Here is a 15179-nt window from a genome sequence, read left to right as displayed (position 1 = left end):
TACAAGTTAATTAGGGAGAATCAACATTCTAACAATATTGTGTCTTCTAATCCATGAAAATGGTCTATCTCTTAATCTATTTAAGTCTTTCAAAATTTCCCTCAGCAGTGCTTTGTAGTTTTTGGTGTACAGATCTTGCAAATTTTTTGTTACATTTATTCCTAGGTATTTTATGATTTTTGGTACTATTGTATTTGGCATTTTAAAAATTTCACTTTTAAATTGTTTTCAGTATTACATAAATATGTAATTTTTTATATCCAATAACCTAGCTAAATTAACTTAATAAATTGAATAGTTTGTAGTTTCATTCAATTCTCTCTGTACACTTAATCATGCCCTCTATCAACGCTGATGTTTTACTTTTTCCTTTCCAATCTTTTATCTTTTCTTTCTTTCTCTTGCCTTATTGTACTTTTATATACCCTAGTATAATATTGAATAGAAAGGATAGGAGAGTGTTAAATGTACAGTTTTGTTTATATCCTTTATCAGATTAAGGACTTTCTCTGCTATTCCTAGTTTGCTGAGAGTTTGTTTGTTTTTTTGTCTGTTTTGTTTTTGTTTTTTAAGATCATGAACTGTTGAATTTGTCAAATGCTTTGTCTGTGAGCATACTCTTGAGATATAGAGTGTATTCGAGATGAGATGCACATATTTCTTTCTACTTTATTCTCTTAATGTGATGAATTACTATATTTTAGAAAGTTAGCCAACTTTACATTCCTGGAGTAAATCCCATTTGGTCATGATGTATTACCTTTTTGCTCTGTTGTTAGATTTAATTCATTAATATCTTGCTTAGGATTTTTGCATCTGTAATTTTCTTATACCAGGTTCTGATATCGATGTTAAGTTCGTCATAGAAAAGTTGGGAAAAGTTGTTTCTTCTTTTTTTATTCTCTGAAAAGGTTTGTGTAAGAATTCATGATTGAAGCCATGTGAGTATGTGATTTTCTTTGCAGGAAGTTTTTAAATTACAGATTTAATTCCTATAATGGATATGAGTACTCAGATTTTCTATTCTTTTTTTTTTATTTTTAACATCTTTATTGAAGTATAATTGCTTTACAATGGTGTGTTAGTTTCTGCTTTATAACAAAGTGAATCAGCTATACATATACATATATCCCCATATCTCAGTTTCTGCTTTATAACAAAGTGAATCAGCTATACATATACATATATCCCCATATCTCCTCCCTCTTGCGTCTCCCTCCCACCCTCCCTATCCCACCCCTCTAGGTGGTCACAAAGCACTGAGCTGATCTTCCTGTGCTATGTGGCTGCTTCCCACTAGCTATCTATTTTACATTTGGTAGTATTTATAAGTCCATGCCACTCTCTCAGATTTTCTATTCTTATGTCAGTTTTGGTAAGTTGTTTTTTTTCCTGGAGTTTGTTTATTTCACTAAATTTTCAAATTTATTGTCATAAAGATCTTCATAATACCCTCTTATTATTTTTTTAATATCTGTAGGATTTGTAGTGATGTCCTTTTATTTTTTTAATTTTATTTATTTATTTATTTAGTTATTTATGGCTGTGTTGGGTCTTCGTTTCTGTGCGAGGGCTTTCTCTAGTTGTGGCGAGTGGGGGCCACTCTTCATCACGGTGAGCGGGCCTCTCACTATCGCGGCCTCTCTTGTTGCAGAGCACAGGCTCCAGACGCGCAGGCTCAGCAATTGTGGCTCACGGGCCTAGTCGCTCCGCGGCATGTGGGATCTTCCCAGGCCACGGCTCGAACCCGCGTCCCCTGCGTTGGCAGTCAGATTCTCAACCACTGCGCCACCAGGGAAGCCCCGATGTCCTCTTTTTAATCCATGGAATTGTTTACTTTTTAAAAAATCAGTCTTCTTAGGTGTTTATGAATTTTATTAATCTTTTCAAACTGCCAACTTTTTGGTTTGTTGATTTTTCTCCATTGTATATATATTTTATATGTCACTGTTTCCTGCATTGATCATTATCATAGCTTTCTTTCTATTTTTCTTGGGTGTAATTTGTTTTTTTCCCCAAGCTTCTTGAGATGGAAATATGTCATTGATTTTCAACCTTTCTTCTCTTAAAATATATGCCATTACTTATTATATTCATTTATATTTTAACATATGCATTTAGTTCCATAAGTATCCCTTTTGGCACTACTTTAGCTGTATTCCACAAGTTTCGATACGTTGTATTTTCACTAGGTTCAAAATGTTTCATTTCCATTTTGATTTCTTTGATGGCCTATGGGTTATTTGAATGTGTGTTGCTTAATTTCCAAACATTTGGTGGTTTTCTATTTATGTTTCTGGTATTGATTTCTCACTTAATGCTACTCTGATCAAAGAAAGTATGCTGATTTCAGTCTTTTAAAAGTTGTTGAGACTTATTTCATTGTCCAGTTTATGGTTTATTTTGGTAACTGTTTCACATGCACTTAGAAAGAATGTGTATTCTCCAGATATCGGGTAAAGTAAATATGCGAATTAGGTCAAGTTGTTTAACCATGTTGTTTCAAATTGTTTTTTACTGATCTTTTATCTGCATGTTCCATCAGTTACGGAGAGAGGTTTGTCACAGCTGGTACTAATCTGGCTGGAGAACGTGGGCAGGGCTTCCTGTACAGCTGCAGAGGCTGGTCCTGCCATTACAGAATGTATGAATGGCACTCTCTGGAGTTGTGGGTCAGAACTTATGCTGAAAATGAATGTCAACCCTAGGACTTGGGCCTAAATAGACTAGGCAACCTCAAGATGAGCCAGAGGCTTGAGTTAAAAATTTAGTGCCATATTTGAATGAAAAGAAATCAAACTCTGTCAATTACATAATTGGCTTTTGGTTGGATTTTTAATTTCTTTGGTCTGCTATTTCTTCTTCATTAAGTAAGGCCATAAAAATGCTCTCTTTTTCCAGGCTACAGAGCACATGCTAAGCAAGGTCTTGGCCAAACTCTATGTGAAGACTCTGAGCAATGTGAATGTGAATAGGGATAATGCAGGTGCTGGGAGGTACATAGTAAGTACCTTTTTTCCTGTAAGATTTGCCTCCTCAGCAATTTCTGAGGAGTCCATATGACACTGCCGGACATAAGGGTTCAAATATCCCCCTAAACCCATTTCTAAGTGATGAACTTTTTCCAGATGGGCAAGTGTGCTGACTCTAAATTGTCTATGGATCTGGGCTTGGCACTGGTGAGGGGTTTACAGGTGAACATCGACTTCTTAGGAGCATTGGATAGGAGAACAAAGGTTTTCGAATTCAGCAAGATTTAGAATCGAATCCTATTTTTGCACTTTCTAGCTATGTTGCAAGGGCAAAATCACATCTCCGAGCCTCAGTGTTTTCATTTGTAAAACCTGCTTCACAGGATTTATGGTTAGGATGAAATAGGTAGGAAGCTCCTAGCATTGCTGTGCCTGGCTCTAGAGATAATCATCACACGCTAGTTCCTCCTCCCCTTTCCCAGCCTCTCAACTAAAAGAATTGAACCCTACTTCTGGGTCTAGTGTCAGAGGCTGAGAGTAGGGTTCGCTGAGGAGCCTAAAACTGGGATAAGCCTGAGAATAGGGAGGACTGAGGTCTGCAGGTCCAGGGTCTACTGAAAAACAGCAAAGTTTTCTCACACGAGGAATGAGGCCCAGTTCACAGCTACATGCAGCCCTGCCCATTACCCACTGTTTCTGCCAACGCAGTTACACATCCCAGGAGAATTGTAAGCCAGCCAGGAAAGACATGACGGGCACTTCAACTTCTCTCCAAATGTGGAAAAGCCCCATCACACGTCAAAAGTTGACCCAAATATAATGCTAACATGTTCCTTTTGCACAGGGCTGGGATCTGTTAGCATTCATCACTTCCTGAGATTTGCAGTAAAGCACATCATAGGAAAATGTTATTGCCAGCGACTGAAGGAGGGCTGGTAGTTCGGGCTCAGCAGGGACTCCATCAGAAATGGAAGCATCAGCTCAGGCTGGTGGATCGTGGGTCAGGAGTGATGACCTAACAGTGAGGGCTTGTGTGGGAAGTTCTGGGAGGGTATTCAGGTTGACCTGGAGTAATGGGGGACAGGCATCTGGGCAGAGCCTGTTTAAGCTGTGAGAACAAGTTACGGGTCTTCTCCCAGGATGGGCTTCATCTCTGGCAGGCTGCATTGAGGATCCAGAGGCTTCTCCTGGCTCGGTGGAAGATCAGGCTGAGGCTGATTAGTGATGTCTGCCATGGAGCGGGGAGGGGCTGGTGGACTCATGGGCTCTTTCTTTTAAAATTTAATTTAAATTTTTCCTCAAAGGAATATATTTACATAATGGGAAAAGGCAATGAAACTACAGAGCTTTCATGAACACAGCAGCCCCTGATCTCATCTCTTCCCATACCCAAAAGGCAAACTCTTTCAATTTTTAAAAGCTCTAGATTCTTATGTTCACAGTTTCTTTTTTCTTTTATTAAGGACAATTTCAAACCCAGCTTCAACTGCTATCCTCACACGGCCAGTCTTGTTTCATTTCTCTCTCTCCACTCTCAGACTATTTCAAAGCAAATCCGAGTCCCTGAAACATTTCACCTGTAAAGAATTTACTATGACTCTAAAAAGGTAAGGAATCTTGTTTTTAACATAACCACATACCATGATACCATGATCTCCTTAGTATCATCAAATATCCAGTGTTCCAAATTACCAGATGATCTTATCATTTTAAAAATATTTTACCTCAATATTTCTAAATAACATGCTTAGATTTGAGTCATTTATTTTCAAATCCAGTAGCACAGTTGCTCCATTCCAGGCATCCCCATCTATTTTAGAGCAAGTCTGCAGATCACTGAGGGGCAGAAAGGAGCCTGTGGGTGAGGCATGATGGTCTCCCAGCTGGGGTCCCTCTCCTGTGGCCTCCTCTGCAGACTCTGGCGTTCTAAGCAGCTGCACCTTCTGAGTAGGTAACGTGGGGCTTTGTGCTTTCACTCTGTGGATGTGAGCAGTGTTGGAGACGCTTGCTCCACTCAAGTGTACATGGAGCGCATTTATGCAATTGCTCTTGGATTCACTCCTGACCCTGGAAAAGCAAGGGTGACAGTGCCAGTTGTTTCTGAGATAGCCAGCATAGTGTAATGGAAAGACATTGCAGTTGTCGGAACTAGAGAGCTCAGGTTTAAACCTAGGCTCTGTCACTGGCACCTGTGTGACCTTGGGAAAATTACATAACCTCTTTGGGTCTCTGTTTCCATACAATGCAGGGATAACTATGCTTACCTTGAAGGGAAGCTGTTGTAAGGACTCAGTGCAATAACATGCATGCATAACACACTGGAACACCTGGCACATAGTAGGGACACAATAAATTCACACGCCCTCTCTCAGTTGTGCATATATATACTGTATATGTATATGTGTGTGTATATATCTATATATGTCTAAATATAATATTTTACGTTTTATAGATAAAGGGACAATAAATTAACTCACTTTTATTTTGCATATTTACTACTGTATTTGTTAAAAATTATCTAGCCTTCTACTTAAACTGCAACTTATAGCTGTTTAAAACTAAAATGCAAAACAGAGTAAAATAATTCCTTTTAGTAAAACTTTCTTTTTTTAAAAAAAAACTTTCTTAATTCAAATTTAAAAATCCAAATTATAAAAATTTCTAAATTTATTAGTTTCATGTAATGCTAACTAATTGAAAGTAAACTCTTCTCTCTCAGTTGGACTTGCTTTAAGAGACACATGACTCATACAGTTAGAAGCATTTCAGTCAAGCCTCCTCTGGTTGCAAGGGACAGAAAGATAACACAAATTAGCTTAAGCAAAGAGTAATTTTACTGGCTCACAGATGTGGGAAGACTAGAGGTTGAGTTGTCTCCACTTATGTCATGATCCAAGGCCTTATAAAACATTGTTAGATTTTTCTCTTTCTCTTGCCATCTCTCAGTTCTGTGCATTGGCTTCAATCTGTAATTTCTTCCAATTTTCAAAGGTGTTCAAAGTAGCCACATAGCATCCCTAGCCTGTTTTGTCCTTGCAGGTCTCAATCCCCAGGGAAGAGGAACTTTTCTTTCCCAGGATCCAAAAATCACATCTCAGGGAAGACTATGATTGGCTCACTTTGGTCATGTGTTCACACATATGGTGAGAGCACAGCACAGGGATGGGGGTGGTTGCTGAGATAGGCAGTCGCACTATGACCACGTGGAAGGAAAAGGATGATTCTCTAGAGGAAAAGCCAAGAGTTCATATCATATTATAAAAGGATACTGTTTAGGGAAAAACAATTATATCATTTACATAACTTATTTGGCAAAGGATTATTGCTCATGCTAGCACAAGCAATATATTATAATTTTTATCAAAGTTTTTTCTTTCAGCTGAAGTGAACATTCTTCTCCGCAAATGTGTTTATCTTATTAACTTCATACCAGATAATTTAGCTACAGGCAATAATAAATAAAAATGTTCTTAAGCACTTACTATGTGTCAAGCACTAGTCTAAGCACATAAAATACCTTAACCCATTTAATCTTCATGCAAACCATGTGAGATAGGAACTCTTACTATGTCCATTTTACGGTTGAGTAAACTGAGGCTGGGGAAGTTAAGTAACTTTCCCCAACCACACAGCTAGTAATTAGAAGAGCTCAGATCAAACCTGGACAGTCTGGCTGCAGAGCTTGTACTCTGAGTATCTAATGACAACAGGAAATTTCAACTCAGCATGTGTCACAGTGCCACAGATGACAACTGAGTGAAGTCCGTGTTACTTGTAACACACATGATGCTCTTTATTCTGAAATAAATTTAATTCATCTAAGAGTAAGATGTCTCTGTGCAGTTAGCATTATGGTAGGTGTCTTAGGGCTTAGCTGGGTCATATGCAACACTGGAAGACCTGGTCCTCTCCTTTAAGGAATCTGTAATTCTTTTTGAGGGGATAAAACATACAAATGGGAAACAAACAAATAATAATAAAAATCAAACCACCCAGGAGCCCTATTCATACGTGCTGCGGAACAGGGACTGAAGTCATGCCTGGGGCTGGCTGGGCTTAGCTAGGGAAGCTTTGTGAGAAGATGGGCTGTAAAGAAGGAAACACTCATGGATTAGCAAAAACTCAAGGGAAGACTTTAATAATGATAAACAATAGGCATGAAGGCTGATGTTTGTGCGACCACATGCCAGGCGATCTACTAACCCCGTCATATGACCTCTCATATAGTCCTCGTGCATGCTAGCCCTGTGAGGTAGGCATTACCAGTACCCTCATTTTAAAATGCGAGGAAACTGAGTCACAGGGAAGGTTAGGAAATGTATTCAAGTTCACACAGCTACTAAGTAGAACTGGGATTCATGATGAAGTTGGCTGACTCCAGAACCCAAATTCCCAACCACTATGCGATTAGATCTATCCCATTAAAAAAATCCCATTTAAAAAATGTTGAACTTTATCATGTACCAATACACTGGTAGGGCTGACAAAGCATTCATTGGATTCTAGATTGTGGAGGATACCCTCAGGGATCCCGGTGCACGTGTGGATGTGCTGCGTTCCATCACCTTCACGCGAGTGGCTTTACAGTTGACCTGGTGAGAGGCATTTACAGACATGAGGAGCTCATGACACCAGGAAATGCCCAGGCTCCGTTTTGCCCAAGGCGGATCATTACAGAGTTTCCACAGGTGTCTTTCCTGGGGCCATACATTATCAAGGCTCTGCTGAGATAGTAAAGGTTCTACTATAAAGTATCAGTCTAACCTTAAACCAGTGAAACGGCAAGGCAAAATTATTCACCGGGTTTGCTCACATCAGCATAATCTGAGTGAACCATCTCCAAGGACAAGCCAAAATGAGCAGGAGAGGCGTGGATGAAATATAATCAGAGGCAGGGGAGAAGATGCGAGAAATCATCGAAGCTTGCTGAAGGACATTTTCTGACCAACTTTCCATCATCCTTTTGGCTACAGTGTCCACAGGCACATCCCAAGTCCCTAAGGCCTTGAGGCTGACAAGGAAGAAACGGGATGTGTGTGTGTTCATTTTGTGTACATGTGTGTGTACGTGTGTTTAAATTCATGGCCAGAAACTGTGTTGTGTGTGTTAAATGGCTGAAAAATTAGGAAAGTGCCAGACTCTGCTTTAATTGGATTTTCTAAAACATAAATAAAAGGTAGCGAAGGGTGATGCATTCTTTGATCCATGTCTTCCTTCAGAGAATGCACAGCTGGTCCAGAGTCACTCTCTTTCCTAATTAAGGGACCTTATTCCGCTCACACTCAGAGCTGCTGCCTGTGTGCTGGTCTGGAAGCTGACATCAAACCCACGTGGCCAGAAATGCCTTTAGAGTTGGAGCGGGCCCAGAAGACTGGACCCCCAGAATGTTATGGAAACTATATGGAAACAGATGATGACATAATGGACAGCAGAGAAACACGATGCCCAGCTCTTGTCTGGAGAAACAGTCCTTAGAAAAATGGCTTCAACTGAGACTTGGAAATACACCCAAGGGGTTAACCTTAGGAGGCTTAATGAAGGTAAACCCCCAATAGATTTTGAAGGCCAGCCTTTGTTGTGGTGGCAGGTGAGGTAGCAGTGAGTTTGCCCAGGCTGGGAGTAGAGAGAAACCGTCCTGTAGGTCTTACCTCTGTTGTCCATTTTCCTCACCAGGACCAGGACTACGGGGAGGCAGACTAGGTACTTAGGGGGCAAAATTTAAGGAGATATTCACTCTCTGGTACTTGCAGTACTACAGCCAAAGGAGTTTGCCAAATGTGCACATGTAAGTGCACATTTACTCCAAAGATGGAGTCCAAAGGCCTTCACAAGGCTTCCAGCAATGCTTCCCCCACTTTCATGTGCCTGCAAACCATCTGGGGAGCTCTCAAACATCAGATTCAGATTCTAGGTATTGTAGGTCATAGGTGGGTCCTGAGATTCTGCATTTCTTACAAACTCCCAGGTGATGCTGGGGCTAGTGGTCTGGGGACCATACTTAGAACAGTGAGGGTTCAGGTGCCAGTAAAATAAGGCCATGAGCCATATCTGTCCCGCCACCTGTTCTTATAAATAGAGTTTCATTGCAACACATTCATTTATGTATTGTCTGCAGGCATTTTTCTGGATACAGTGGAAGAGTTGACTAGTTTTGACAAAGATTGTATGGACCACAAAGCCTAAAATATTTACTATCTGCTCTTTGCAGAAAAGTTTGGTGATCCCTGGTTTATGGAATCTGTTTTTGTGTCTCATCACTCACATTTCAGCCAAATGCCACAGGCTTAAAATTCTGGGGCTTTGCAAATGATGTTAGCTCTCCCTTCTCTTTGTTACCTCTTACCTTGTTGTCTGATCTCAGCTTAGATGTCATTTCTTCCATGATGCCTTCCTTGACCTTCCCAAACTGAGTAGGTGACTCTCATAGCATGCAGAGAGTCTAGAACTTCCCATTGGAACACTAATTACCTTGAACTGTAATTACCTATTTCACCATCTGGATCTCCCATTAGACCATCGACTTTTAAAAACATTTATTTTGTTGAAGTATATTTGATTTACAATGTTGTGTTAACTTCTACTGTATGGCAAAGTGATTTAACTTCATATGTATGTATATTCTATTTCATATTCTTTTTTCCATTGTGGGTTATCACAGGGTACTGAATATAGTTCCCTGTGTTATACAGTAGGACCTTGTTGTTTATCCATCCTATACATAATAGTTTGCATCTGCTAACCCCAAACTCCCAGTCCTTCCCCCGGCTCCCCTGCCCTTGGTAACCACAAGTCTGTTCTGACTTCTTAAGGGTCAGGACTATATCTGTTAATTATTGAATTCTAAGCACCAGGCACATAATATTCAGTTTTAAATTTGATAATTTTATGACAACTTTGGACAGCTTTCTTATTTTTAAGCACCCAGAATGGAGTGAGGTCTTGCCATTACAGAGAAATTCAACCCAATCTACTTCCCAGTACTGGTCTTCTTGAAGAGGATGAAACGCTCGGTGGTCGTCCGCCCCAGTGAGAGCAACGCCACCACACCCACCCAACACCACACACACACATACACACATATACATGGCAGTTCTCAGCTCTGATTCCTGGGTTGGGCAGAGGACCTACGTATCTTTTGAGATGAAAATATTTGAGGATTTAAGAATCGATCTAGTTTTCCTGGAATCTTCTGTACTCAGACGCTTAAGAGCGGCGGTTAAGATTTTAGTGCGGGGAGAGTGAAACTTTTGCTTATGACAATTCTTGGATTGTGTTTATCCCTGCTCTCTGAACAGGGAGAATGGAAATCCAGTTCAATGGGTCATTTCAAGAAAGTAATCAGCCATTAGGTCAATTGCCTCTTTCAAGAGGCCGAGCAGTGGTTTTTCAAAGCTCATGTCTACCCAGCAGGGCCCGTGGAATCTTGGGTGAAGAGCCAGAGTCTGCACAGTGGGTCGCTGTGGGCCAGCCTGGCGTCTGGCCGCTGAAGACGGGCCCCTGCCATTCCCTCAGATTCTTCCTTGAATGCACTGTCTGTGCTTCCAAGGTGGCCCTTCTGTAGTAGGAAGGAGGCGTTCAGTGGCGAGGCTTAAACACATTAAGCCAACCATTGATTGAAGTTTGGTAAGATTATCTGGGTGAGATGTTCTGAGTTAACCAGATGCACCTCAAGCCACCTATTCTTTAATTCTTCCCGGAGATGTTCAAATCATCACTCCTATGTTTGCACGCCAAGAGGCATTTATCTCTTTTCCTCACATTCTTTATTTCTGCTCATTTCTGGTCAGTTCCACCAGGCCCCGTTCCCTCAAGTTCATAGTTAACTCTCAGAATCTATGTATGTCCAGTGCCACTGCCTTTACGTTATCACAGATGAGTACTTATGACTTTTTAATATCATAGGCATTTCCTCTACAATCTTTCTCATTCTCTTTTGGAAGCGAGAAAAAAAGCTCCTTAGGAGAAATTATGTAACTCTAGAAACAATAGCCAGCATTTGAGACATTCTGTGACAGTGAAAAGCCAAACTCCAGATGTTGGGTTTTGATTCTCCAAAGCAATGTGTGCAAAGAAGGGAGGGCTTGCAGCGGGATCAGGAATTCATTAGCGATTTACTGATTTCCCTCCCTGGGCAGTTAAGAGTCCAAGGCAGGCAGCTGAGAAGGTCTTTGAGGGACAGGTCAAGGTGGGCAGTGCCTTTAGCTCTATCTGCTGAGCAAGCAACCATTCTCCAACTTTCAGTTACCTCGACTATTTTCCCTCCTGATGCTCTCAATAAATGCTCACCAATAACCATCCGAGGTAGGACAAACAGGACTGGGTCCTTGGAGAAGATCATTTATTTATCTGTTTATTTTCCTTTGTGCAGTCTGAATATGTTGAATGAGTGACTTCTGAAATTTTTGAAGTTTGACCTTGTTTTTCCCCTCCCCTTAAAAAATATGAAGTAGTTGTTTATTTCTCTGTTTTGATTTTGTCATAGTTGGGATTTTTCAGGCCACACACAGACATAATTTTTACTTTTGGCAAGAAGTAAACATCCAAGGCTCATAAATTACATTCATAAATATTTAGTGTACTTCGATGTGTTCAGAGGTTTTAAAGGAAAGGAAAGAAAACCAAGCCTGGGTGAAAACAAGCATTTATCCAGGGGAAAATGAAATCCTTTATTTTATTGTTTGAAGACTCGAAAGCAGTCACCAAGAAACAAAAATGAACTGTTGAAGTTTTCAAAGGCATCATATTCTGCTCCCAACGTAACAGCAAGGAAAATATCTCTTGATTTCAATAAAATTTTGAATGAAGTGTCCCACAATGACAGGGTGAAGAAATAGTTGCACTTAAGAGTCAATGAATCATGGAGAAAAAGAAATTGTGGTTCTGGAACCAATCAGTGATCTAGTATGGAGTTGCTTTGGGGTTAGATAGTGGGCAGGAGTAGGGGACCTGGCTTCTCATCTTCCATTTCTTGGGGTAGGGAGCCTGCATTGCCCTCCTGTGTCTGCAAGAGAAAATCGGGTGCACCCCACATTAAGAAACTTGAAAGCACAACTATTAGTGTATATCAGATTGGATGCTGGGTAGGAATGATGCTTGCATGGGGAAAGGAATTCCTCACTTTAGAAGAGTACTCAAGAGTATTTAATCTAGTAAGCTGCCCCACTATATTTAAAGTAGGATTTAATTTCTGAAACATTGACTGCTGCAAAGTTATTTAGGAATCTCTCCATTGCACAAAGTGAGATATCCTTGTGCTGGCTGACTTCCTCTCAGGTTTATGAAGGTATCAGCACCAACATTAGTTTGTCACTTCCCTGCTCAAAAACCTCCAGGACTTCCCACTGTCTCCTGCAAGCTTTCTCAACCTTGGTATTCTTTTTTTTTCTTTTTTGGCCGCGCTGTGCAGTCTGCAGGATCTTAGCTCCCCGACCAGGGATCGAACCTGGGCCCACAGCAGTGGAAGCACAGTCTTAACCACTGGATCGCCAGGGGATTTCCTCAACCTCAGCATTCTTGATACAGGGCTGGATAATCCTTTGTAGTGGGGAGCTACCCTGGGCGTCGTAGGATGTTTAATAGTGTCCCTGGCCTCTACCCACTAGCTGCCACTCTCAGTCATGACAATCGAAAATGGGTCCAGACTTCAACAAATGTTGTTCCCTTGGGGTGGAGGTGCACAAAACTGCTCCCAGCTGAGAGGCATGGGTCTATCAAATAAAGGGTATAGGTCTTTGCTTCTCCACCACCAAAGGTTTGGTCCCCACCACTCTCACCCTCACCGTGAGGCACACCTGTCTCCCGGTCCCCATGCTACACACTCTGCTTACCATTACCCTTCGTTCCTGTGTCTTCCCCCCTTGAAACGTCTTTCTCCTTGCTTGTTCCCCTCGAAATCCTTCCCCGTCTTCAGCTACATCTCCAGCCCCACCTCCTTCAGAGTTCCCAACCCACATGGCTTTCTTCTTCCTAACACAGGTGGGGTTTATTGTCCCCCTTGCTTTTTGGGGGACAACAGATATGGCTAGGGTGACCTGAGAGCAGGAGAATCTTGCTTCTGGAGAGAGCACTGGAGAAGAATCGAGAACCCACAGTAGAAATGACTTCCTGGGGGCAGCCCTGAGAGTTCTTGTTACTCAGAGGGGACCAGACATTGCTGGGAGAGGACCAGCTTTATTGGGCAAGAGATAATTGATGCAAGAGCCTTTAGGCTAGCAGGTAAAGGGTGATTTATCAGTTTCCTAGGGTTGCTGTAACAAGGTACCATAAGTTGGTGGCTCAGAACAACAGAAATTTGTTTTCTGCCAGTTCTGTAAGTCTGAAATCAAGGAGCACGGCGATGCTCCCTTTGAAGGTAAAAGGGAGGTGTTCCATGCCTCTCTCCAGGCTTCTGGTAGCCTTAGGCATTCCTTAGCTTGTAGGTGCCTCACCCCACTCCTTTGTCCTAACATGGTGTTCTCCATGTCTTCACATCATCTTCCTTCTGTGTGTGTCTCCACCTAAGTCCAAATTCACCCTTTTTATAAGGACATCAGTCATAGTGGATTAGGGTCCCAACCTAATGACTTCATTTTAACTTTATTAAACAAGGTAAAGACGTTGTTTCCAAATAAGGTCACATTCTGAGATACTGAGGATTAGGACTTCAACATATCTTTTTTTGGGGGGGGACACAATTCAGCCATAACAGGTGGTAAAATTACATCAAGTTACCACTGAAAGGCATGAGAGCCATTTATATGGTGTGATGTAATGGCAGACTCTTAATACATCTCCTTCCCAAATCCCTTCTGTTAACCCACTGGTATTATTCCTATGGTCTGTCATTTCAGCACAGGAAAAAAAAAAAAATCCCTTCACAAATGTCCCCCTGGGATGTTGGGGTCAGGATATAAATAATCATTAGCTAATACCTTTGTTAAAAGCTGAAGTGAGCAAAAAGATGACTGAGCAAGAAGGGAGAGGAAGAGAAGGAAATCTGCAGGGAGGGGAGGGGAGGGGTCAAAGACCACCTCTGCCTCCTCAGCAGTTATCCCTGAGCCTGGACTTGGTGGCAGCAGTGGCATTCCTGGGGGCCAGTTGTGAGGGGTGTGGCAGCAAGAATGAAGGCTCAGGTTCCCGAAAGGCACTCCTGTGCTCCCCAGGACACTCCTGTATGCCTGGCCTTGAAGTCCCATCCTCTAGCCAATGATTTTGCTGGTCTGAACTACGTAGGCAAACACTCGTCTAATTCTGAGTTTAATTAAACACGTATAAAATGCATCTAAATGTTTTCAAATCAATGCCCCACAAAAATCCCGAAGTTTTGATACTTAAAACTAAACCAAACAGACAGGCGTACTGCCTCTTGATGCCTCAGCTGCATATTGCTTCGTGTTTTCAAACTTTCTCAGCCAACGAGCAGAGTTAAATTTTGCAAATATATTATCAGCCAGTACTATCAGCTTTCCTGAATCTCCTGCTTTAGAAAATGCTTTGCCCAGCTCTGGCTACAAATATTCCTGCCATCTTGATGAGATTTATTGTGTCTCAACACAAGCCTCCAGTATCTCATGTCAAGCATTTCATTCTGGATTTTCCCAAGTTTTAAAAATTCAACCTTCTCTCTAAGATAGAGATTTCTAATTTGAGAGGGTTGGGAAGAGAATAAATAGAATAAACATTGGTCATTCACTGAAAAACATCTGGAACCTACAGTCAAAATGTTCTATGCATGATGTGATTGCTCTACCTACTTTCTTTTTTTTTTGGCCGCACCGTGTGGCATGTGGAACATTAGTTCCCCGTCCAGGGATCAAACATGCACCCCCTACAGTGGAACTATGGAGTCTTAACCACTGGACAGCCAGGGAAGTGTTATTTTAAAAGGGTCTCCAGGTGATTCTCAGGTGACCAGCGTTGAGGACTACTGCCAGAGCCACTCTCTTCCCTTCGCAGACAAAATAGGCCCTGGTCCAATCACATCACTGTCATTGGAGTCCTGACTTTGCCATTAGTTGCCTGAATAACCTTAGGCACGTAACTCAAACTTTCTGAGACTCAGGGTTCTTATCTATAAAGTAGAGAAAATAACACTGGGGTCATCAGGTTGTTGTGAAGATGATGAGATATTAAGTGAAATGAGACATGGAAAGGTACAATATTTTCCTTTTTATTAGGTGGGAGTGAATGTGTGTATTGTATGCCTGTTACTTTTGTAATCACCATGTT

This window comes from Balaenoptera physalus (assembly GCF_965194825.1).
Source record: "Balaenoptera physalus genome assembly, chromosome: 8".
Taxonomy (NCBI): Eukaryota; Metazoa; Chordata; class Mammalia; order Artiodactyla; family Balaenopteridae; genus Balaenoptera; species Balaenoptera physalus.
This window is presented reverse-complemented; position numbering follows the sequence as displayed.